The sequence below is a fragment of the Chiroxiphia lanceolata genome, chromosome 1, assembly GCF_009829145.1.
Source record: "Chiroxiphia lanceolata isolate bChiLan1 chromosome 1, bChiLan1.pri, whole genome shotgun sequence".
In the NCBI taxonomy this organism is placed as follows: Eukaryota; Metazoa; Chordata; class Aves; order Passeriformes; family Pipridae; genus Chiroxiphia; species Chiroxiphia lanceolata.
The window spans coordinates 51,762,385-51,788,146 of NC_045637.1; the positions used below are offsets into that span (position 1 = coordinate 51,762,385).

Here is a 25,762-nt window from a genome sequence, read left to right on the forward strand (position 1 = left end):
ACGGAGGGGCTGCCGTCCTCCTTGGTAATCATCAGAGAACCGAGACAACCCCTAGCCCTGCTAGGTCAATTCACCGATAATAATAAAGACTTCTGTTTATGGGAGTGGATATTCCTCCCTCATCAATTCGGCAAGACAATCACCACTCTTTCTGAAATGATTGGCAAAGTTATCTTCAAAGGCCGCACTAGATGTCTAGAACTCAGTGGAGAAGAACCGGATTTCATCTACCTTCCACTGACTTCTGAACATCTAGATCAACTGCTGCAAACCTCCACCGATTTTCAGATAGCCATTGGGGGTTACCCGGGAGAAATTCGGCTGCATCTCCCGGCGTGCCCGTTTATTCAGAGGTTAATGCAGATTCCATTAAAGTTAAAAATTGTACAATCAAATTTACCTATAAAAGATGCAAAGACCATTTTTACCGATGGCTCAGGGAGAACCGGCAACGCTGTAATTGTTTGGCAACAAAACGGCAATTGGCAACAAGACATACACAGAGTGCAAGGTTCCCCTCAGATTGTGGAACTTTCAGCAGTTGTGCGAGCCTTCAAAATTTTTAGTGGTGAACCAATTAACATAGTCTCAGATTCGGCCTACGTAGTTGGTGTGGTCAAGAGGATCGAAAATTCTTACCTAAAAGAAGTTTCAAATGAGAACTTATTCAGATTATTAAACCAATTGGCTTACTTGATTCAGGTCCGAAAATTCGGCTTCTTTATTGTCCACACCAGGTCACACACTACTCTGCCAGGCCCTGTGGCGGAGGGAAACCAACTTGCCGACCATCTGGCAGGTATGGTAGTCACCCCAAATTTGTACCAACAGGCGAAATTATCACACGAGTTTTTTCATCAGAATGTGCGATCGCTACACAAACAATTCGGTCTAAAAATTTCTCAAGCCAAAGAAATCCTAAAAACGTGTCCTGATTGTCAAAATTTCACACTGCTTGCCCCTGAAGGTACCAACCCCAGAGGTTTGGCGGCGTTAGAAATTTGGCAATCAGATGTGACACACATCTCAGAATTCGGAAAATTGAAATTCGTTCATGTTTCAATTGATACCTTTTCCAAAATGATTGTAGCCACCGCGCACTCTGGTGAAAAGAGTCGTGATGTCAAAAAACATTTTCTGTCTGCATTCGCAAGGATGGGAGTCCCGAAGCAGGTAAAAACTGACAACGGACCATCCTATGTGTCTGCAGACACGAAAAGGTTCTTTGAAGAATGGGGGGTGCACCATATCACCGGGATCCCTCATAATCCCACAGGACAGGGCATAGTAGAGCGTGCCCACCAAAATATCAAAAATTTACTTAAAAAACAAAAAAGGGGGAGTATGGGCCTGACTCCCCAAGAACGATTAGACAAAGTCATGTATGTTTTAAATTTTTTGAATCTGCTGGAGGAATATAACACTCACGTAAACAGAAGTCCAGCACAAAAACATTTTATGACGAGTTTGAACCCACCAGAATTGTCATCACAAAAAGCCAAAATCATGTATCGGGACCCACTCACAGAAAAATGGACGGGCCCTTTCCCCTTAATCACCTGGGGGAAGGGCTACGCTTGTATTGCAGGTCCAGAAGGACCAAAGTGGGTCCCAGCCAGAAGGATTAAAATTGCACAAGGACAGGAATCATAAGAAACGAAATCATGAGACCGACGACCATCCTCCTCTACGCCGCCACCATCATCGTTACCAGGACCGTTCCTCTCGCCGCGCCCATCCCACTGAGGCCCTGGATGGACCAACCCAAGGAGAACTTATGGGTAACGCTGGCCAAGGCAACGGGCACGGACACCCTGTGTCTGTCCTTGGCTAGCGCAGGCAGTCCATTCAGGACATGCCTCGTGGGAGTCCCTATAACACCAAGGGACTGGGGCGCCTTCGTCTCCCAGACGAGATCCCGTGGGGCGATGCCCCTCAACTCCCCCAATCTGGCCCAGGCGATCGCGGCACTCACCTTCGTTGATATCCCCTTTCAAGAGATTGATTTGTTAGGTTCTCTCCCTACCCTTGCCTGTATTATGTTCCATCGGTACACCCAACCCATTTTATTTACTCCCTTTAACGTTACCCCCTCGAAACCCCTCTATCAAGGGACCGCTTCGCCGTGGTGTAATGGGTCTGTTGTCACCACCATCCCCACAGAGCATGTTCCTCGGAACATGCGCCTGCCAAAGGGATACTTCCTGCTGTGTGGAGATCGGGCATGGCCTGGTATTCGGGCCTACCCGGAAGGGGGTCCCTGCACGGTAGGAAAGTTGGCCCTTTACAACCCGGCGAAGTTTCAACTAACCGATTTGGCGATCCTTCCTAGAATCCAAATTAAAAGGTCCCTCCAAAACGAGAATGAATTAGCTGTTCCAAAACTAAAAAATCGAATTCGGCGCCAGGGGTGGTTCCCAAACGTTCAGAGGCAGGTGGATGGGTGGAGGCTCCCTCCGGAACCCAAACCTCAGTCACCCAAGCCTCAGACCACCCCTCCTAAAGTCAAACAAATTCAAAATCAGTCTCCAATTGTGTACGCCATACCACATGCGGGTGCCGGAATTGTGACGATGCCACCTCCTCTACCCTTCCCAGCAGACTGCGATTCCAACATCCACATCTGGTCGCGAATGAAGAATTTCTGGGCGTCTTTCCCTATCCCTGGGATTGGTACAGCGCACGCTTTGTCACTTTTGACCCACCTTGGTTGCTGGCTGACCAAGGAGGCGAATGCCACCACCCAGGCGATAGAGGGCCTTTTAGAAGACACCCAGAAACTGAAAGAAGTAAGTCTCCAAAACAGAGCAGCCATCGACTTCTTGCTCTTGGCACACGGGCACGGGTGCCAAGAGTTTGAGGGGATGTGTTGCATGAATTTCTCGGATCATGCTCAATCGATTCACGAAAGCATCAGCCAGCTCAAGAGCCTGATCCGAGACATTCACAAGGACAAAGAAGGAGACTTAGGAGACTTTTTCGATTGGCTAAACATACCGACACTGCCTAATTGGTCTAAAAAAATTATAATAATGTGCATCCTTGCCCTTTCAGTTATTTTCTTATTATGTACCTGTTTACCTTGTCTCATTGTTTTTATTCGCAAGTCCCTCATTTCAACCATAAGTGCCAACGTCGCCGCGGCCTCTAAAAACAAAGAAGGGGGAGATGTTGGGGACGAAAACCACCAACTACGAGAGGAATGGGAACGGTTCCAGGCGTGGAGGAGAGTCTATGAATCTTAAAAGACTGTTTACCCCCGGATGGACACTTTAGCCTGAAAAGGCTACACTGAAATAGACATTTGCAGCCCTCAGAAGCTGCCACTGAACTGGATTGTTTCCTTTATTATCCCCGGTTATTTGCAGTTTCCCCCAGTGTATGGTTGTAAAGTTATCTGTGTGTTTGTTCCCCCAGTTGTTGTTTAAAAATCAAATCCTCCATATTGTCTCCCTCTTCCCCTCACTGTTTTCCCGCCTAAAGTTGTTTACTCCCCTGCTTTCCCGCTCCTCTGCCTGTGATTGGTTGCTGGTTGCCGCAGTGCAGAGGTAGCTCTCATTGGCCCTTTCCCCCGGTTACCCGAAGTCTCCACCCTACCTCATTATACCATCCAATCTCAACCATCCCTTACCTATCAATCCTTCTCTCCTCCCCTCGCCTGAGTCCAACCCCCAAGTTACCCTATATAAGCCCGAGCTTTCCCTCAATAAATTGGCATTGCTTCACCGACCTCGACTGTGTCCCTAGCCCTTCCTTGCAGTGCCCTTTCCTTTTCCCAACCCACGAGCTGTGGCACAAGAGGTGTCTTTGTTTTCAAAGTATGGGTTATTTTCACAGCTATGTGAACAGAGATCTTAAGAGAAACTTGTATCCCGTTTCTGACTTTGCTGTACCTGCTGCTATCTGTTTTGAGCTGTTGTGTTGGCATACAGGCTAATATTAAAAAAAAATTAAAAAAATTGAGTGTTTTCTGTTCAGCGGAAAGAGGTAACTTCATTTGAATTTTACATCACCAGAGAAGCTAGCAAAGTTGATGGTGCTACAGCGCCTCACAGCTTAAAAATACTAACAAAAATAGCTGCATTTGTGTTAACAACTCATGATGAATAAACTCATATTTTCACCAGTTTTGCAGTAGGCCTAATGACTAGTGGTCTTGCCTGGAAGTCAAGAGATCTGGATTTCATTATGTCTTATTCTGCATCTTTGAGATTCTCTTGGGTAAGTCACTTTTTCTATGTGCTTCAGTTTCCCATCCGTTAAACGACCTTTGTGAAATGCTGTAAAGTCAGTGGTTTCCCAGTGCAATGCAGTGCTGTGTGTTATTAGTGCAGTAAATTAGTGTTCTTGAACATCAATTGCTAGATTCCTGTAAATGGATAAGAGGGATGAAAACACTGACAGCTGGTAAATACCATACACAACTCTTCACATACAGCTGGGGTATTCTATTAAAGCCAGTCATTAGAAGTCTATACCAAGTCTTTATTTCTGATGTCTGCTCTGATCAACACCTAAAAATAAAGACTTTCAGCCCCAAATAAAGACTTGCAGCCCCAACAGTTTAATCTGAAAAAAAAAAAAAAAAAAGGAATAATTTGCTCACAGAGTTTCTATTGAAGTAAACGTCAGACAAGTCAAGATGTCAGACATGTCTCTCATGTCTGACACTGTCAGTTGCACTGGGGCAGACCAGCTCATTTGTATTTGAGAAATGAAAATTTGACTGTGGAGGACTTACAGTATTTGCTGCAGCTGGCAGACAACAGGAAACAATAAAGCTTCTACTGAAATAAGCTTTGTTGTGTTGATGAATTTTTAAACCATAATATTTGTGCTGGGTAATATTAGGAGAAAGGGTAGTTAGAGGTATGGTATCAGGTTAGGGTGTTGGAGAGCTTGGGGCAGTTTTGAATTTTTCAGTACTTTACCCATGATTTTGGTTGTACCATCTCATGTCTTATGCCTCAACTTATTAAATAGAACCTGTAATCCTGATTTGCTTGTAATTTGAGATCTAGAGTGTAAAAGCAAAAGAAGACAAGATCTGCATATTGTTGTTATATTATAAACACTGAGATAATAATAATAATAGTACATTCCTTCTGTACTATCAAAAAGAAAGACTTAGATTTGAAATAAGACCAACAAAAATCCCCCCAAACCAACCAACCAACCAAAACCAAACAAAATAACCCTGTTCATTTTGAATACAGACACCTTTGTTTCCTTTGATTTGTGAAAACAGAAATCTGAGCTACTGTTGAGACTGCATGCACAGCCTTAAAACATGGCTAGTCCACGCTTAAAAAGTTAAAACCTCACCAACATTGGAAAGAAGTTGGTAGAATAGTCTGGTAGACATATCTCCAGTGAAGGTCAAATACCTTTTTCTTCTGCATCAGTAAATGAACCTGCCTCCAGATACAGGCTGATGGGTAAGTTGCTGTACTCATTTCAAAAAGGGATACATTTCTACCTGCAATCAGGACAACATTTTGGTTTCCTTGAAGAAATTAACTCTGAGGAGATTATAAACACGGCAAGGGAGGATATAGATTGATCTTGTTCCCAAATGAAGAAGCACTAAGGAAGCAAGAGTAATTTTTGGAGGATAGAGTGAAAGTTTATAGAGTATTACCTAATAAGCAAGTTTTGGATCATTGTCAATACTGCCTATGGAATCTTTGGAATCTCTCTAGAATTATGACAGAGAGTTGGTAACTTACATCTGATTGCTTAGTTTTCTCATTTAAATCTGCTTATTTTGATAGAAATTAAAGCTATGACAGAAACAAAATTGTCATTCAGCTTGACAGTAAGTTAAGGTATCTGCAACCCATAAAGGTAGAAGTTCCATATTGGCATCTGTCCTGTTTTTGGTCTCACAATTCTATTGTTGAGAGCAGCTTGTAGTACATGCTGATCTCTGACACAAAAATTGCTCCATTCCCTGGAAGAAAAGTTTGTGCTGTTACGGTGCCAATTTTTAAGATAATGCAGGCTACTGGTGTCAGAAGGGGCATAAAATGAACAACTAACATGTATTCCTCAGGAAACCCCTAGGAAATGTATGCGGCTTTAGGGTCTTGTTATCTCTGCTGCCGCAGAGGTACTACTGTGACATTTTCAGCTATAACTGTGCACCTCTGCAGATGCATCACAGTGTTCACTCCTAACAACTCTTGTTATCAGGCTGCAGCAAGGTGAAAGGTGTCAACTTTTCTGTTTCCTAATTATGTAGATCTTCTAAAAAAATGAAACATCCCATGGAGTCGAATGAAATTGAAGTGGTAGTCAAAATTTTGAAGAGTATGATTTTTCTGCTTTATACTCCACTTCCAATCATCATCCCTTTTCAGTCCATAATGGCCTTGCCCTCTGAGATTGGGCACAATATGTATGATTGTAAAAGCTCTGGATTGCTATTGATGCATTTTATTTTAACATTTATAAACCTCCTGGCATCATCATCACAGTGCTTAGTATGAAGGCTGGAATAAAGTCCATGTGCTTATTTCTTTTCAAAAGAACCTTATGTATTCAATGCATCTGGAAAACAAAGCATTTCTCATTTATCATTGGGGCTTATATATTCCATGTGTCTGAATGAGAAGGCACTGCACAAAGAATTGTGTGTTAATAGGAAGTATTTCAAATAAAATTGGTTGAATAGTCTATTCTGGAACTTGTAGTCTTAGGCTATCAAAGCTGCCAGACATTGCAATCTTTGAGCAGCTGTCTCCATTACAAGATTTGTCCCTAATGCTCATATTTCCCTCTGAAATGCCTGCAGCAGTGATGACCAAGTGACTGAATAGTGCCCAATTTAGTCACATCATCTGTCTTGTCAACTGTCTTCAGTATTTCTTCCTGCACCAGCTATTGTCTTCTCCATCCGTACAGGTTTTCCTCTTTCATTAAATATCCTTCTGCTTTTTCCTCTCATTTTTTTCTAATCCACTGAATTTGAGAACAAACTTACAAGTTAGTGTGAAGATGTGTGTGTCAGCTTAAGCCTAAGAATAGGAGCAGCTGGAAGAAACTAGAGAGTCTTACAATGCTGAGAATACTTGTAAGATACAGGTTGCCTTCCTGGGCACAAGCTGTTTGGTGTCAGTGGATGTATGCACTCGACAGAGGCATGAGTCACAAGCACTCTCTTGTGAATTAAGGTTTTCCATCAGGTCTGTGACAGCTTGAACTCCTTCAGAGACTAAACTGGCTACAAATCTTACTTGTCCTTGTAGCAAAAATCAGAGCCTAAATCATTTGTGTGTACTCATATATGATCAGACCATATCACCATGAGGGTTAGGAGTAAAATGTAGAGGTGGCTACCAGAAAGGTATTTCATAATCACAGCTTAATGCTTTTTTTTATTTTACTTTTCCTCCAATCATTAACACAGCAGGAAGCACTCCATCAAGTTAGAAACGTGAATGATCAGTTGGTTCATCTTCCTAGCCTTGCATCTTAGCTTGAAGTACAGCAAAGTCCTGCTACCTCGCTTCAAGCATATGGGGATACAAAGATTGTTGAATGAAAGATTAAAGTGAAAAGAAGGGAATTTTTTTAGAAGGGTGATCTTTTATATCTTAGATTTATCTTTTGGTGAAGCCTTCTGCAGAAGTAAACTGATATTTTCAAAGATTTCTGTTTGAATTAAGTAAATATGTCAAAAATAACTAGTGAACAATTTTTTCTCTATATTCAAGTGTTTTAAGTATGGTACACCATAAAACAGCTGTTGGATTCAGTATTCTATTTCCTTAGCTAAAAAAAAATGCATTTTCAATTTCTTCAGAGAAAGAACACAAATATATCTATTTAATACACATCTGCTTTAGAAATCAATATACTCCTGATTTATTTTATAATACAATAACAAAACTGCATGTTGTATTAATGCTGTTCAGAGAATTATTTTTCTTGAAGGATCTGTAATACAATCTACAGATATTGGGTATCTGAAGTAAAAGGTTGTCCAGGGAAATAAGGGAAGGTAATACTGCAAAATTAGGTCTGTAATTTTTTAAGAACTTTGGGTACTGTAGATATTTGCATTAGGTCTTGAAGGATCTCAGCAATCAAAAAAAAAAAACAACAAAAAGTGTCTCTTCTGTTAAAATCTAGTGAAATTACTTTTTTTTTCTACTGTATGTAATGAATATGTCTCCTGACAAACTCCTTGATGCCAAACCTTGAGCTGCACAACCTTCTTACTAATCTTTGGCTGTTACTGGTTAGTGATCTCATCATAATTCAGTTTTCATTAGCAGTAGCAGTACAGACTAAAAGAAATATACTCTGAAAGTGCAATTTCTCAGAAAACTGGCATTGAAAGAGGTAAAAGTATCCTGAAATATTTTATATGAGAAATCCCACCGTGCTCTGACAAGGTAGTAAATGCTTCTTCCAGATTATCTGCCTGTATTCTGCTATGTTCTCTGGTCTTCATTTCAAACCCTCTAAAGGCATTCTGTGCAGAGTGCCCTGGTTCAAGTAGTGCCATACAAATGCTGACGTAGACTAAAAATAAGTTGGAAACCAACATAAAATAATTCCTAAAGTCTGAGAGAAAAAAACCCAAACACACCAGACACTGGATAAATGGTTGCTGAATAGAGGGCTTAAACGTGCAAGCTTGGGTGGTTCAGGATCTTTGCTTCAGGACATTTCACTCTCATGATGGTCCAAATCAGATGTAGTTTGATCTTGGTAGAGATCTTTTGCTTTTTGAAATTCCTTTGGTAGTCTACATAAAAATCCTAATTCATACTAGATATCATAGAAGAGGTGATATTTGCTGACCGTATCAGAAGTAAAGACTGGACAAAGCCAAGCTCAGCTGACACCTGAACATGACTGCTGGAGACAGCTCGTCTTCCAGTCTGTGCAGCAGAAAGATGAGCTCACCAGGCAGTAGATCTGAACTCAAATAAATAGCAATTCAGACTCATAATACTTCTTTCACTGGGGCAGGCCACAAGGCACATTGGCAAGGCAGTACAAAGCATCCCAAGTGCGTCTAGCTGTGCTGTAGCTGTTCTGTTAAGAACTAGGAAACTGCTGTGGGCAGGAGCTGACAGTACTGAAGCACTCAGGACTCACAAACAAACTCTTAACATATAAAAGTCCAACAATTGTAAGAGAGTGCTAAACCCGATTCATTTAGAAAGCTGAGGTCATCTTTGAACGCTCTTTCCTCAAAAGAGAAAATGATAGCATTATCTTCTATATGTTTAAAATTTGTTTTTAATAACTCTAAAATTCTTTCTTTATCCATTATCTTTCAGTTTTCTCTATAGCTACTGAAAGTGTGAAACCCTGCTGATGGAGACATACTGCAATAATTCACCTTCAATGTTATTGAATACCTCCTTGTTCTTGGATAATGAGGAAGACAGAAAGAGAGAGAGAGGAAATTTCAGATCTACCTTTTCCATAACTTTCAATTTTATTAAATACAACTGCTCTGGTACATTCTAGTATATCATTTAACAAATGAAATCCCTAGGAAAACACTGAGGGGTTTTAGACCATATTTGGATTTAATTTGTGATAATTTGAAATTTAAATTTTTGATGCTACCAGATTGGTTTTTTGGGGGTTAGGTAAGACCAGATATTACTGTAGCTTTCATAAAGAGTCTTTATTTTAAAGTCAGTTTTCTTTAACTGTTATTTCATGTTGCAAAGATGTTATGTGGAGGTCCAAGTGGAGACCAGTGGAATTCCACAGGCTGTTGTGTGTTCCCTGAGGTGCAAAGTTGTCGACATCCTGTGAAATGCATATCTGACAGCCCTCTGCTAACAGCTTTATGTACCAATTCCTGGATGCATGCCTTGATTTTTTTGCATTGGCCAGCAATTATCATGATGTGACTGCTCTGCAACCAAACAGGAAGCTTCTTTTCCTTCATTTTGATGTCATATGTCATCATAGCAGTAAATGTCAATGTGCAGTTGTGACAACGCACTGTTAAGGGGAAAGAAGTTTTATCACATCAGTTACAGTCCTGGCTGCTGCCTCTTGGGACTTAGTACCGTCCAGCCTTGTCTCTGTCCTTTGCTATCAGTGAAGTCATGAGGAAATGAGCTGCTGCTCATGGAGCTGTACAACTGAAAAGTTAAATCTATTTGTCTCTCCTACAACATCAATGATCAGTTTGGGTGGACAATGAGAGTCAATGGAAGAGAACACTTTTTTTTTTTATATACCACTGAATTCCAGCGATGATGGTGTGAAATTTTCCTCAAACGTATCAAACATTTATACAATTGAAAGCAAAGAAAGCACTAGCAGTTTATGCAAATTCTAGGAGTAATTTTAAAGAAGGACTCATAACACTGTGCACATCAGCACGCTGCAATGAACTTTTCCTTCACCATAGCCGAATGAAAAATTTTCAGATAGTTTCAGACAGTAGTTCATTTTTTTATGTCACTTTTTCAATGGGACAGTTGGCAGGGTCAGCTACTACTCAACTCAAGTAAATGTGGAAGACTGACCTCTTACATCTCAAAGATTTATTTACATTTCTTTACTAAGTTATGTGCTCTAGAAACATTTTTAGTTGAGGTGAACTTTGCAGTACCAGTCTTTTTCAAAACATTAGATGTTATTGCAGTTTTTGAGTACTGTGATTTAAAGCTCTTTTTCTGAGTCTACAACCTCCTCGTGAGGGGAAGGGGGGGGGCAGATGCTGACCTATTCTCTGTGGTAACCAGGGACAGGACCAGAAAGAATGACCTGAAGTTGTGTCAGGGGAGATTTATTTTGGATATTAGGAAACAGTTCTTCAGCCAGAGGGTGGCTGGCTGCTGGAACAGGCTTCTCAGGGAAGTGATCATAGCACCAAGCCTGAGAGAGTTCAAGAAGTATTTGGAACACACTGTCAGTAACATGGTGTGACTCTTGGGGATGGTCCTGTGCAGGGCCAGGAGCTGGGCTCAATGATCCACGAGTCCCTTTCAACTCGGCATATTCTTTGATTCTGTGATTCTGTGAACCCCAGTAAGCTCAGAGCACTGGGAGAATAGCACAAGATGTTTTGTGCCTTGACATGCCATGCTGTTCATACTTGTACCTCCTTTAGTTATTTTGTGGTAACAGTCTGTGAAACCTGCTGTCCAGAACTATTTTGAAGATGGTTGAGCTATTATTTCACATTTTGAATGGAAGGATGGAAGTCGCTTTTGGGTCTTGAAGTTCATTATCACATTTCAACAGCCCTGCTGGTGGTTATTAATATAACTAGATTATTTAAAAGTTTTGCATATTTAGGAAAGCTTTTTCTAATAAATTCAGATGCAGTATTAGAAGTCTGTTGAAAATTAATTCCATCCAGAAATAAAGGAAGCGGGTGAAAGACACAGTAGGCAGCTGCACAAGGAAAAGAGCAAAATTAGATTCACACTAATCTACAGCATTTAGGTCTAGCTTTTCAGGTGATTGATTTACAGCCCCACATAGAAGTTTTCTTATTCTTTTTTTTCTCAAGAACAATAGATGCCCTAAACAAGAGATATATAATACCTTGGTAGGTCATGCAGAAGGAGGCTTGCCTACGTACAAGATTGCTTAACTGCTCCTTTACAAAAATGAACCACTTGGGCAATAGCCTGTCAAGAAAGAACACTTTTTTTTTGTTTTACTAGAATCAGATCATCTAGGAAAACAATGTCCCAAAAGTTCTAGAAAGAGAAACAACTGTCAAATTCAAAGAAATTGACCAGATATAGAAAGAAGGAGCAATAATTTAAGAGAAAAATAGTGCTTTTTAGACAATGAGACCCCTGTTTTTGCGAAGCACATTTAAAGGAAATTTGGAGGGGGTTTTTTTAGTGGAATTTGAGTAGAAAAGAAATATGTTAGAGAGAGTTTGAAGAAAAATAAGTATTTCTATAGTTATAGTTAGAGATTAATACCACAATATATCAGCATGCCACTGTCACTAAAGTAGCATTCCAGATCTTTTCCTGGCTCAGATCCCAGCAATTAAAATGATACTAGAATGAAATAGGCAGACAATGTGCCAAAATTCTCATTGGTTTTAAAATGGGAAAAATTGTATCCTTTGGTAAATTACAGTGATTGTAATCTTGTGAAGAGATAGAAATCAGTCAGCCTTGTGACACAGCTGAGATCATCTGAACCCTAAGAAAATACTTAAAGGCAAATTAAAGGGCAACATCTAGTTCTTCAGATCTAAGCAAAGCCCCGGTGTCCTGGGTATTTGGCTTACAGAGGAGGAAAGCTTTCTAACTATGAAGTATACCGGTTTGTTGGACAAGAAATTTGGGCAGAATTCCACATACTTTTAGACTCATCTTGGATGTTCTCACCCCTCTGAAAAATAGAGAAGAAATAAGACATGAACCAAGTAAGCAGTATAAGCATTTCAAGTGAGAACATGCTGACATTTTTCCCAAGCCCATATAGGATGCAATATAATATACACTCATGATTTATACACTCTTGAATTACACATGGTGTAACAAAAACCTAATTTATGTGAAGCACAACAACCCCCCACACACACACTGTACCCCCCTTACCCCTCAAAATTAGAGAGCTCTTCAATTTTAATAAGCTATAAAGACCCATTTAGCAGCAAAAAAAGTCAGCCAAAATCTTCCTGGGATATAGCACAACTGTTCAGTTGCTGGGCCAGATAAGGGACGCCAAGCAAGCAGAATCAAGCTGTTGTTCTCATCACAATGTCTTTTTTCTCATGAGAGAATATCTTTTGAGATAAGTATCTGACAGGTAAAATTACTTAGTATAGCACCATAAATCTTCCCTGTGTTTTTTCTTCTATAACCCTCAATTATGAAGTGATGAATGCTTGCATAAGACACAGTACAGTCACTTCATTTTGCAGGACTAAATTTAAGTCTCTTGTCTTGTAATATTTCACAAAGTCTGACACTTTCTTTTCAACAAGTAGTTTAATAATCATACAATAAAGCAATTATATATATATATTAATATATTACTTTTCTGTGGAAATTATAAGTGGCTATAGCACTTATAATGCTCATGCTGATTGATTCATTTCAGACTAAATCAGATTTATCTCATTTAGATTAGATGAAAAAGGAACTGATGTTGGTTCAGTTCATTCCAGAAAATCAAATTCATTACATGTAAAATATGTATCTACTTTAAAAAGTGTTTTTATTGTTATTTATAGAGATATATAATATCAGAGTGATTAAATTAATAGTTTCAAGGCAGTGATGAGAAAATTGCTGGTTTCATTATACTGCTTAAGTACTAATACATTTGTGAGACTATTGCAGCTCTTCTCAAAAATCTTGCCCAAATGCATAAAATGTTAACATCCTGTGAATCTGATGATTTCTTACAAGAAAAACCATATATAAACTAAAGAACTTCTACCCCCCTGAGTGTTCTGGCCCTCTGTAGAGACAAGAATTTCCTCAGAGAGCCACCAGTGGGAGAAAAAAATAATTTCAGAAAGTTCATCCTGGTTACAGAAGAAGAAATCTGCAGTCTTACTTAAAATTACAGGGTGCCTTGTGCACACAGAGTTTACCCTAAAGTTCATATCCCTTTCCCTAGCGACAATTGACCTGAACAATGTGGCAAGGATATTGATATCTGTAATCTTGTCATCCAAACATGATAGATATTTTTCTGATAACTTTCAGCCTGGGAAATCTTAGCTTCTTGGACTTTCCAAACTATTAAAATGGTCTGATATAAGCAAGAGGCCACAAAAAACCCCGTTATTTGCATGAAAATTGCTCATGGGGTTGCAACATTTTTAACTATTTTCACTCATTGAGAGTTTTTTATGGCTCTTGAGATGACCATTTGCTGTATCTGTGAGTACACACAGCCCTGTTTTACTTAATTGTCACTTGCTCTGCCCTCAGATTATGGAAATTAAATGCCAGTAGTTCATCTGTTGTCAACTGTTTGTGGATCTTTGGGTGCACCAGTATAATAAGAGTGTGCAACCATCTCACTTGGTGCAGATTAAAATATTGTAACATTATATCAATGTTTCTAAAAATTATAATGTGAGGAATTTTTTTTGTGTTTTAGTCTTTAGTATTTTGCCTGTGTAATACAGTAGTGCCTTTCACTATTTGTACAGTCAAAGGCATGGGTGTTGTCCTTTTATAATTAGCATAAATTAGATCGTGGATGTTCCAAAAAGCAGGACATTATCTAAAGAGTTTCTCGATAGCTACAGATGAGAAACTATAGCTGCAGATGATTTCACTACCCCAGTTTCTCAGTGAAACCTTGTGGCAAAAATCTCACTGTAGATATTACATCTGAATGAGTTCTACCTTGTGATCACTTCATCTGTTTCTACTGAGAGAACAGACTTCGGGAAAACCATGCCCTGTGATGGGATCTCATCCAGGGAACAGTCATACAGAACCCAGCAATAAGATTTTACTCAGTGTTGACAGGTTCTTGAAAACCCATAGGAAAGGAAAGGGATATGATGTAGCCCCTGGATAGAAATCACCACAGAAAAGTGAAAAACTGCCTGAAAATCTGTCACATAGAAATTACTTGTTATTATGCACTGTAAGTAGGTGCTATGTGTAACAGTTATGTAAATGTGTCTAAGAGCAATAGGACAGTCATGCAATGTTTCCAAAGGTTTATAGGGGAATTCCAAGCAGGAAAAAGAAAAATCAAATGTCTGTCATCTGCAGATCTGAAATTCATGTAAACTAAAACACCAGGCTTCAAAAAAATTAAATAATTACCTGTTCCTCAGCTAAGAGGTAAAAAGACTTATAAAATTACCATTTTAATCTTAGGAGGGCCTTACTGATAGCTTAGAAGTTCTGCCTTCAAAAGATATGTTTGAGAAATGTTCTCCACATTCTTTCCCTTAAGTACCAACCATAGCCTGTGTATAAAAGTGCACGAGTCTGATTGTCTGCATTTATATGTGTACTTAGTACAATTGTTATCTCCATTATGTCAATTTGCAATGAACAGAAGAGTAATCATTTCTATATGTTGATAATTCTGCATTCAAACAGAGATTTATATGTATAGTTTGTCTTATGTCTAGAAACCAAGCCAGTGTATCTAAACAATTTTAATAGACCTTATGCTATTAATAGTTTCTCTGATTATTTTGCTCTTGCAAAATATTCCTTTGCATATAATTTTGTTTGAGTCAAGATGTTCTGTAGAGAATGCTAGGAAGATCTTTATCTGATATAAATCACTGTAACTCTACTCCTTTCATATGCATGTTTTCTTGAGCTGAAGTGTTGGACGAATTTTTCTCCTGCACCTGTTGTACAGAGCTGCGGAGCTGTGCTGTTATCTTTGTCTGAAGTGTCTGTGCTGAAGCTTGCTAGTTTATCTCAAGGTAAATCAAGTATCTTCTAGTAGTGAAGGACAGTCACCCTTTTATTATTTCCATAGGAACTGAAGTCATCAGGTTTTACTTCAGCCAGAATAATAACATGAATGAGAACATGTAACTAAAAACCTGTGTGACTTGACACATTTAATTTACATTTCAAGGAAAATGTAGTGTTACTTTTGATAGTGCAATCATTTAAGCATGTGCTTAACTTAGAAATTAATTAGACTTGAGAATGTGCAGAGTTTACATGCATGTTTAAGAGCCTTGATAAATCAGAAACCTCATCCTCACCTCACAGTTTGTCAAATGCTGTGATAAATTTAGCTTTATTATTTTTCAGAAATCACATAAAACCAAGGTTTGGATTTATATTACTCTATTTATTACTCATATATTGATTGAATTCTTTATATAGCATTATGCTTTCTAGGTCTGAATTGCCTACTTTGGATATATATTTCTTGCAACACTTTTGACAGCTCTTTGATTATTGGAAAAAATTTACAGTAGAATAATGAAGAGCTGAAGACTAAATATTTTACATTTGAATGTTCTGGATTTGATATATATATATATACACCTTTGCCTCCCTTTCTGTCTCCTCAGCTGTTGTGGTGCTCATGCTAATCATTGATACACTAAGGTAAAGATTGAGTTTAGACTCAAGCAAGATGATGTAAACTCAATCCGTAATCAAATCCATGCTACCCACTGCTGTTTCATTATTAAGTGTTATTTCCACCTTTATTTTCATGCATAATGTAGCTAGAAGACATAAAAATTTTATTCATTGTAGTGCAAGATTAGAGTTCAGTCAGAGTTTAAAATTCTCTACACAAAAGACTACTTGGAATTACTGAGCTTCAGCAGAAATTGAGGGACTTGATAAGCTTTCACCAAATAAATACTATCTTCCTTCTCGTGGAAATAATGAAGGATCCATTTAGCTATCCTAGCAAGTGTGCTTCTTCCTTAGTAGGGAATACGTTCTGCTACTCCTTTTCACATCTATGAATAATTTTCTCCAAGACAAAAATTGACAAACCAGGTCTTGTGAGATCAAATGGCTAATGACAGGTTGATAGGGGACCCAAAGCAGACCTAGGGCCTTTCGGATGTTGATACACTCTTTTTCAAAACACATTTGTATACTTGCCAGTATCCTTTAGCTAGTCCTGAAGATTTCAGACTACAATGAAGAAAGATGCCTCAATGACTGAGAATGAATTTGGTACTGAGGACACAAGAGGCTCATCACTTTCCCGCCATGGGCTTTGAGACAGTGATTCAGGTGCCTAAGCACAGGCATCTGTTGCCAGTTCTGATGTCCTGGTCTCCTGCTGTTGATGCAGAAGATTGCAGGTTTTCTGAGGTTTCTGTGACATCACTGGTTACCTTTTGGCCATAGTAGTGTCACTACGTACATCCATGAGACATCTGAAATCTCTCAATCACTCACTCACTCAAGTGACTTGAGCAAGTCACTTAGGCTTCTATTATTGAAAGTTCTAAAGGCATGTCATTATTGAATGGACTTGCAAAAGCCTCTAGGTGTCTAATTCCATGGTACTGCTAAGAAATGCTTTAGCAATACTAAATTCATCTTTGGACACCCTAAATAAAAAAAGTATCCCTTTAAAAACAGAACCTGTTCTGCATGTGGGCATTTATAAGATGCATGGAAGCAGGGTCAGCAGCAGGGGACCAAAGTTAGTATCTCTGTAAGGTTTAAGGTGGTCTTGCACACCAGCTTAGACTGGCGTGTCCCCAGAGTGTATCACAATGCAGTAGGTACATGTTTTTGAGACAGATTACTGGTTGTCAGAGAGTTCTTCTCTTACATGGAGTTGTTGTGAGAGTTAGACACTTCCGGAAAACAGAAAAAACATTTTAAAAATAGGCTTTCAGAATGCTTGGTTTCCACCATATCTTGATTAAACCAGTTCCAGTTAGGGCCTCAGTTACTTTTGAAATTGTGATTATGAAGAATACTTTTTTTCAATGTGCAGACAAGAGAGCGACTCCCAGTCTATGCACATTAATCTCTATCATTGCAAGAATCAGCTGAGGAATTATTTTCAAATGTTTTGTAATATTTAAAGTAACTTACATTGAAAAATGTGGTGTTTTTCTTCCTTCATATAAAGAGCAATGTGTTTTGCCTTTGCAACTTCTATCATGACTGCCCTAGATTTCTGATATAGAAGTGAAAGGAATGATTCATGTTCTCTGCCTTTAATTTAAGTAACATGATATTTGGCCTTAATTATTCTCTTAAATATGTTAAAAAAGAATATGTTTAGAGTTTGATAAAATTTCATATTATGATAGGCTGAAGCAGTAAAACAAAGCCAGAATTACGTAGAGCATGACCTTTCCTTGTATGATGTCTCCTTGTATAAAAATAAGTCTCATCAGACTGTGATTTAGATGCCAAGGCAAAGGATGCTAACTGTAATTAGGGGTTTAAAATGGTAAGATGAAATATCCTTATGTTAACTTTAAAATGAAGCACTAAAAAATCATGCAAATGTTTGATATTTTTTCCACTTTATTTATACAGTATCCACTAACTTATTTCTTCTTATTTGGCAGTTCTGTGGCACCTTATGTTATGGAAATATCCTCATTAGTAATGTTCTCAGTGGAATAATTGGGGCATTATAATTTTATATTATCTTCTCTAGAACCAGGCAAATGGCTGCTGTGCATTTCAAATATACAGGGGAAAACACACACAAAAAAAGCACAGTGTGATTTATTTATATGATAAATTTGAAAATCTGGGAGAAATACATCATCTTATTTGCTGCAAGAGGAATTTGGGGGAAAGTAGAGCAGAGGAAGATTTTTCATTAATCCTATCTTGGTACAGACTGTTTTAATTTCATACCATTTTCATGTCATCGTACACTTTATACTGCATTGGTATCTTGGGTATTTTTTTGGTAGCTGCTCAATTATTATGTGGTTTGTAATGAAAATGCTGACACAGCTTTAACAATTCAAACTCAATTAAATTCAAAAGTATGAATAGCATTATTCTAACAGTATGGTTAGTCATTTCAGGAACAAGTTTAGACATTTGCCTTGGAGTAAAGCATGACTAATACCCCTAAGCTAACAGGAGAAACAAAATAGAGGCAAAAATCTTTGACTGTGACTGAGGAGAGCAAAAATCCTGTATTCTTAGTAACAGCCCCTCTGAAAAGATACTGCAAATACAGTTTAAGATATAAAAAGTTCTGTAACAAGTACAGGGTTTTGGGGATAAATGGTGAAATAAAAAGCAGAAAGAAAAAAGTCTGCTACAAAACTAAAAACTTTTCAAAGACGGGATAAAAAATCGCTTTACACCTCCTAAAAAGAAGGTGGGTGCATTTTCAAAGCAATGCACTGAGTCTTAACCAAACAAGTCTTACTGACTTTAAAGAGACATTACACAGCTACATTTTGGAACACAACTTTGAAAATCTGCCCCATAATATGATGTAGTTATTATTGAAAACTTGTAACAAAGAACATGATTTTTTTTATTTTTCCCTCACATAAGCCAGTGAGAGAGTTTAGTTATCATATATTTTTCACACGGAAGTATTTAAAGTAATTATATTCTGTAACCAAGCCCACCCAGAAAATGACACACTCAGTTTTCAATCTTTCTCTGCCTGTTTGTTTCAGCTGGTCTGGAATCTCGATCTCTTCCTTCTTAACTTCCAGGTTGCCTTCTGAGATACAGCACATCTACAGAGAGGATGGGAAGAAGAGCATTCTTCTCAGTGTAGCCTATCCATAGATCCATAAATACTTCATCTGATTTCTCCGCTTGTCTCCTGCCTAATCACATAATTGACATATAGAGGTCAGGGCAAAATGATAGACATCCTGACTTCTCCCTTCCTTGCCTCTTCCTTCTCTTTCCAATCCCTTGTCTTTCAACATTGTTTTAAAATCACATATTTTCCCCATTGCTTGCTATCTGGAGTGAGTATCAGGAAAGTAAAATGGAATTTTACATTATATACAAAATTATCTCACCTATGCACTGGCTGTTAATGGAAGAAGAAAAACCTTTTAAAGAAAAATCTCTATCAGGAGGTTGAGACCAAAAAGAACTCATTAATACATCTCTGCTTCCTTTTGAAAAATGCACAATAAGTTTAGAAGCAATCAAGTACTGCCAATGGAAAGTCTCCCATTATTTTAAGTCTCCTGTTGAAAAATAATTTTCTTATGCAAAATTATTCTGCTTCTTTTTTCGAGACTGTCACTCTCATGATTATAATTCCCCAAGTCAATGTCTGTTATTTATATCCACACTTTACTCCTGCTGAAAAGGTAGAAACTTAGACATCTATTCAGTGTTTTCTGGAGACAGAAAATGAACTGGAAGAACATCAGGCATTTTATTCGAGGATTTATTTAAAGAAAATTAATTTTTGGTAGGTGCTGCATATCATTTTCCTGATAAGAAGGTAAGTCTTCTGATCAAGAGTAAAGGCAACAGAATTTTGTGTTTGTAATTTCTATTTCAGTTTTAATGAGTACATACACACACACACACACAAACACATTAATTTTGAGGATATTTTTCTTGAGACTTTGCTGGGATAGACTTTTCCTTTCACTGTTGGACAGCCAGATTATGACAGACAGGCATGAGTAATTCAACCCATCTAGCCTTGTTGAGCAAGTGGAGCTTCGGTCTAACTGATCATCCTGCTATAAGGAAACCAAAAATCACGCCCAAGCGGGTTCAAGTCAAGCATGTTGTACCTCATATCTATTCTCCTTATTCTTTCATCTTCCTTCTTGGTTTTCTCTTTCTTTTGGCACCAGAGGTGGAAAGACAGATAATCACAGGATGAAGTTGCACAACGTCTGTCTGTATTTCATGGCATGAAACTTTCCCTGTTGTCCATCTGCCCCCAGAATATGTGCTTGTTCACATGGCTGAGGGCTTCTGTAAAATGTTAGCTGGTGAATCCAAACTATATTTAGCACCTAATCTTGCATTCTGCCCTGCTGCTAGTTGCTATGACTTCAATAAATTGTAGTTTTAGAAAAAAACAACCAATCAAACCCAAACAGAAAAATTTGAAGATAAAAGAAAAAGGACAAATAATAATTCAGTCATTAAAAGTTTTCATAGACGAATATATTCCTCTTAAGCTTTTATGTAACTTCAATAATGCAAAGGTCAAGAACAAATTCATTTTAGGCAAATGTGACAGTAATTTAGAGTAACCTTTATTATTGTGCAGCACAGTAGAAAAATTATCTGCTGTCTTTATTGACCCTAATTCTAGTTTAGATCAGACAGGTGTGCAGTGCTAAATTTCCTAATGCAGCTAAAATCTAAATACTTAGGTCCCCTTTCTCTTTTTTTGCTACAATAAAGACCTTGAAACTAACACAGTGTGGCTGGAAACTTTTCCTTTTTATTTTCTGCTCCAGACATATTTTGTTGTAACTGTGCAACAAGGCATGCATGACAAGGTTTGCATGGCAAGGTTTTGGTAGTGGGGGAACTACAGGGCTGGCTTCTGTGAAAAGATGCCAGAAGCTTTTCCTATGTCCAACAGAGCCAACGCGAGCTGGCTCCAAGATCATCAGTGATGGTGATAGTGCCCTGGGATAACAGATATAAGAAGAGTGGGAGGAAAAGTTGTGCAAAGGAAGAGAGAGGAGTGAGGATATGTGAGAGAAACAACTCTGCAGACACCAAGGTCAGCAAAGAAGGAGGGGGAAGAGGTGCTCCAGGCACCGGAGAAGAGGTTCCCCTGCAGCCCATGATGAAGACCATGGTAAGGCTGCTGTGCCCCTGCAGCCCATGGAAGCCCACTGTGGAGCACAGATCCACCAGCAGGCCATGGAGGACCCCATGCTGGAGCAGGTGGATGCCTGAAAAAAGGCTGTGACTCCATGGGAAGCCAATGCTGAACCAGGCTCCCAGTCTGTGGCCCTGTGGAGAGAGAAACCCACACTGGAGCAGGTTTGCTGACAGGACTTGTGACCCCATGGAGAACCCACACTGAAGCCATATGTTCCTGAAGGACTGCATCCTGTGGGAACAACCCAGGCTGGAGCAGTTCATGAAGAGCTGTAGCCCATGGGAAGAACTAACATTGGAGAAGTTCATGGTGGACAGTCCCCTGTGGGAGGAACCCCATGATGAGCAGGGCAAGAGTGTGAGGAATCCTCCTCCTGAGGAGGAAGGAGTAGCAGAGTCAATGGTGATGAACTGACCACAGCTCCCATTCCCCAAACCTCTGCACTGCTGGGATGGGGGTGGGGAGTTAGAGTATTTGTGAATGAAATTAAGTCCAGGAAGAAGGGATACAGTAAAGTAGACTCAATACAGTAAAGATCAATGTGCACTATATGCTTAAGGAAATTAAACAAAAAATATAAAAATATGGCATACTATAGCCATGGCTGTGGAAAGGCTCTAATGCTGAGCTGTTACAGTTAAGACTGGATTACAGTCTCTAATGCAATTCTCTGCCACTGCTCCCTCCATTTCTGAATATTTCATCTTTTTGTTGGCAATGTTCTGTGGCTGATTCTTACTCAAGGGTAAATAAAACACCCAACAAACTGAAAAAAACCCAAACCCAACTAAAATAGTTATTTTTTCCTGAATATAAAGGGATAGCTAGATCAAAATTTTTCCCATCATAAGAAGCAAAGAAACAGTGTTTCTTTTCTGAGCAGTCTTATAGACAAAATAACCATGTGCTGCAAGACTCAATACAGCACAAGAAGTCTAAAAGTCCTTTCACTTGTACTGAAGGAAATTAATCTGCCACAGTCATGATTCTACTTTTGCCTGTCTTAAGTGCAGTCAGAACAGATCCAGCAGCAGAAAGCTCACAAATACTTTTCTTGACCTTAGTCTGTTCTAGGATTAGAACACTAAGTCTTTATACAGGTAAGCCCTTGTTCTCAGAAATAATTTTTAAGCCCAATAGGTCTGCTACATGTGATTAAGGCTTATCGAAACAAATGAGGATTGAGCATTTTTTTCATGTAATTGCTATCAATGCTTTAATCCTTTTTTACTTAATACTAACAACGCCATTTCCAGAAGTTCTTTCATTTACGTGAGATATTCTGAATTTTAAATTACTTATGCAAGAGGCCACAGGATATTTGGAAGAGATGCTGCTTTTGCTGCATTCAGTGGCAAACTACTGATAACCTTCAAAGAAACTAGAATTAAAAATCATAGATCTTTGTTGACACAAAACTATTTTACTGAATAAACCTTGGAGCCTCCATGAAAAACCTCTTCTGATAGGTGCATTTGGTTCATCCTCTCTGAAAGAAGAATATACCCTTCTACCAAGTTCACTGATCTTCAGAAATAAATATGTCGCGCAGCTTTAATGCACTGGTATTAGGTTCATTTTACAGACTGTAAAACTTGAGGCATGCCTTATCCTTATTTGCATCCTTCTCAATGTGAAGTCCAAGTTCTCCACTCGAGAATTGTTGCTGTTGCTGTTTTGGTGAGGGGGTTGTGTGGGTTTCCTTTGCTGGTTATCTGTCTTCAAGACCACAGTCTGATTTGCATTTTACTACTTTCTGCTCAAAACTGTTTTGTGGAATCTCATCAAATACCTTGCTGAAATCAAGTATACTTTAGTCCCTTTGTATTATATCTGAAAGTCTTGGGTTTATACCTCTGAAGGAGATTAATGTGTGTTGACCAACCTTGATTTTGACAAGCACATATAGTACTAGTCAATGTACTTAAACTATCTAACTGCTTGAGTAATCAACTCGTCCTGGTTTTAAAACTGAGTTTCTCAGTTTCAAATTTCCCAAGTCATTCTTTATCTTCTATGAGCAAAAGTGGATTAAGTATATTCACTTTAAACCCGAAACACTAACTATGTAATGCAGATTTGTCATGCCATCAAACCAACCTTCACAAATCTCATGTGCTAATTAAAGATGTCTTTCGTCATATGCATTTGTGTCTAAAGGTTATTGCTATTATCAGCGACTTCTCATTTACAGGAAGAAATCAACAGTTTATTTTTTAATAATCACATCCTAAATTACTTTGCAGTTCATACTGTTGCCTCCCATACTCTAGGTTCCACAACTGGGTTTTACAGGGAGAAACACGGCAGAACTGTACTAGGCTTTGTTTGAGGAAGGAGTGCTCTCCTCTGCTTAGATGCAGCGTTTTCCTGTGAGCTCGCCTACATACATCAGGCCTAATTTGGTCTATTTTACAGAAAAAAAAAAAAAAAGGAGAAGGAAAAAAATAAAGACATTGCAATGACCACATGCAGCCTTAGCTATCCAGAAGGCAAATCAGCTGGAGACAGAGAGCAGTAACAGTGTGCCAGCTTCTGAGCCCAACTCAGTCTGACAACAAATCCCTGCGGGACCGGAGGAGCCTGTCACTAGTAATGATATACAGCTATTGGCAGTAGAGGTAGCTTTAAGGTGCCTCTTGCCTTCCTAATAACAGCAGGTCTGTTGCTAAAAGCACTTACACATTAGCTATTATGCAAAATTCAGACTGTAAGTCAGGAACTTCAGCAGTCATGTTAATTTGGTTCGCACTTAGGAGATTGTGCATAGTTTCCCATGCAAAAGTGTTAGAATTTTGAGCTTTTTTTCAAATATTTCTAGGCCTGATTAAAGTTTTGGTTTCTCATTATGATTATGATGTGTCATAGCAATTAAATGCAAAATAAGGATACATAAATCTTATGCTACAATAAGCCTGTCTCTAAGATAGACATCACATGTCAGTACAAAGATTTGGAGATAGACAAATCAGTTGTCAAACATTTTAATTGACATGTGCTGTGAAAAATTACTCTATCTCTATCACCAAAAATGGGACAATTTAACCTGTAGCTAAATAAATAGCATAATTATGTGTTTGTAGATAAGCTGTTTTAATTAATTTTGGGATCAGTCCGGAAAAGACTTGAGCTCTGTCCTACTGATTATGTCTAACTACCTAAAAGGCCATAAGACCAAAAGCTATTTTTATTCTTTCCTAAATCAGTAGATGCTTCTTCCTCAAACAACCTTGAACTTGCTTCATGTAGTTTATGAAAAATAAATTTATTAAACAAAACTAACTATCTGAGCTTCAGTAAAAAAATCAAACAAACAAATAAGCCCCAGAGATTAGCATGATCCCATTTAATAAAATAAAACTTTATTTTTGTCCATCTTTGTTGAAGAGTTGCATTTAATATTTGTGTTCTTCATGCTGTAGCAAAGTGGTTATAATAATTAGAAAAGTCAGCATAAATACAAAAAATTTTACTGAAAGACTCTGAAGGACTTCAATATTTGTTTAGTTCTAAAACTCTGTTTTTTGGCAAAAGCATCTATGATAGTTCTGAAAATGGCTGCCATTAGTCTTTACTGATTGAAAAGACTATGATCCCAAGACAACTAAAGTCAGGAGGGTGGATTGTCATGATCTTGGAGTACACCCTAGTGTAAGCCACTGGGGTGATCCCACTATGACTTCAAGGTCCAAACTGAGTCTTCAAGGTCTAAACTGAGTCTTGTTCAGGAGCACTAGGTGTACAGGACTTGATCAAAACGTCAAGTTGTAAGGATCAGCATTGTTTTAAATACTGCTATGTCCAGCTAAGAAAGTCCATGGGGATTTCATACTGCAGAAAAGATGACAAAAAAAAGGAAGCACAACTAGAGTGAGAGAGGATAGCAACTGCAAATATTCAGTGACAGAAGCTTGAATTTGCTAATATTTTAAATTAATTTCTCTCCTGCCTCGACCTAAGACAGGAGATTTCAACCTCAGCTCATCTAATTCCAGGGAAGGTGAGGCAAAGGAGAAAACAGGAACCAAAATATCAGAAGGAATATAAAATAACAAAGAAAAAAAAAAGATAAACATGTGAATATTGTAATTGCTTAGTTCAAATACACGTGTATTAACTTACTGCAGTTCATAGATTTCTTTGATGATTTTTATTGAACAAATATTTTGCTCTCCTCTAAATCCCCCAATCAAATAAAAAGAATAATTCTAGCCTGTGAAAAAACAGTTACTAAAATACCAGTAGACATTCAATTTAAGATCTGAAGTGATTCATCTTCCTTCTTTTGCCTGCTCTCCACTCAACAGCCTTCTTTCTTCAACCAGCTGGTTGAAATCCTGTGGCTCAGTTCCTTCTGCTACTAAATCTCCTTTCCAAGAGTCTGTATTAGACAAATTGCTTTCTTTTGATGGCATTCTTTTAATAAACTTCCTAACAGAATTGTCAAGAACTGTATTAGAATAAGGGTGATTAACTGGTCCAGTTTCTGCAAAACCCTACCGCAATTGCAAGAGAAGTTTTCACAGACATGCAGTTGTGTCAT

At 38.5% G+C, this 25,762-nt stretch overlaps 1 long non-coding RNA gene across 1 annotated transcript; it reads left to right on the top strand.

Moving 5' to 3' along the window:
* Positions 1–2,162: 2,162 nt before the first annotated feature.
* On the top strand, positions 2,163–25,474 carry LOC116793516. The gene is made up of 3 exons (XR_004359513.1): positions 2,163–2,299; positions 15,050–15,057; positions 25,462–25,474. It is a non-coding gene; the product is annotated as an uncharacterized LOC116793516 (long non-coding RNA).
* The last annotated feature ends 288 nt before the right edge of the window (positions 25,475–25,762 follow it).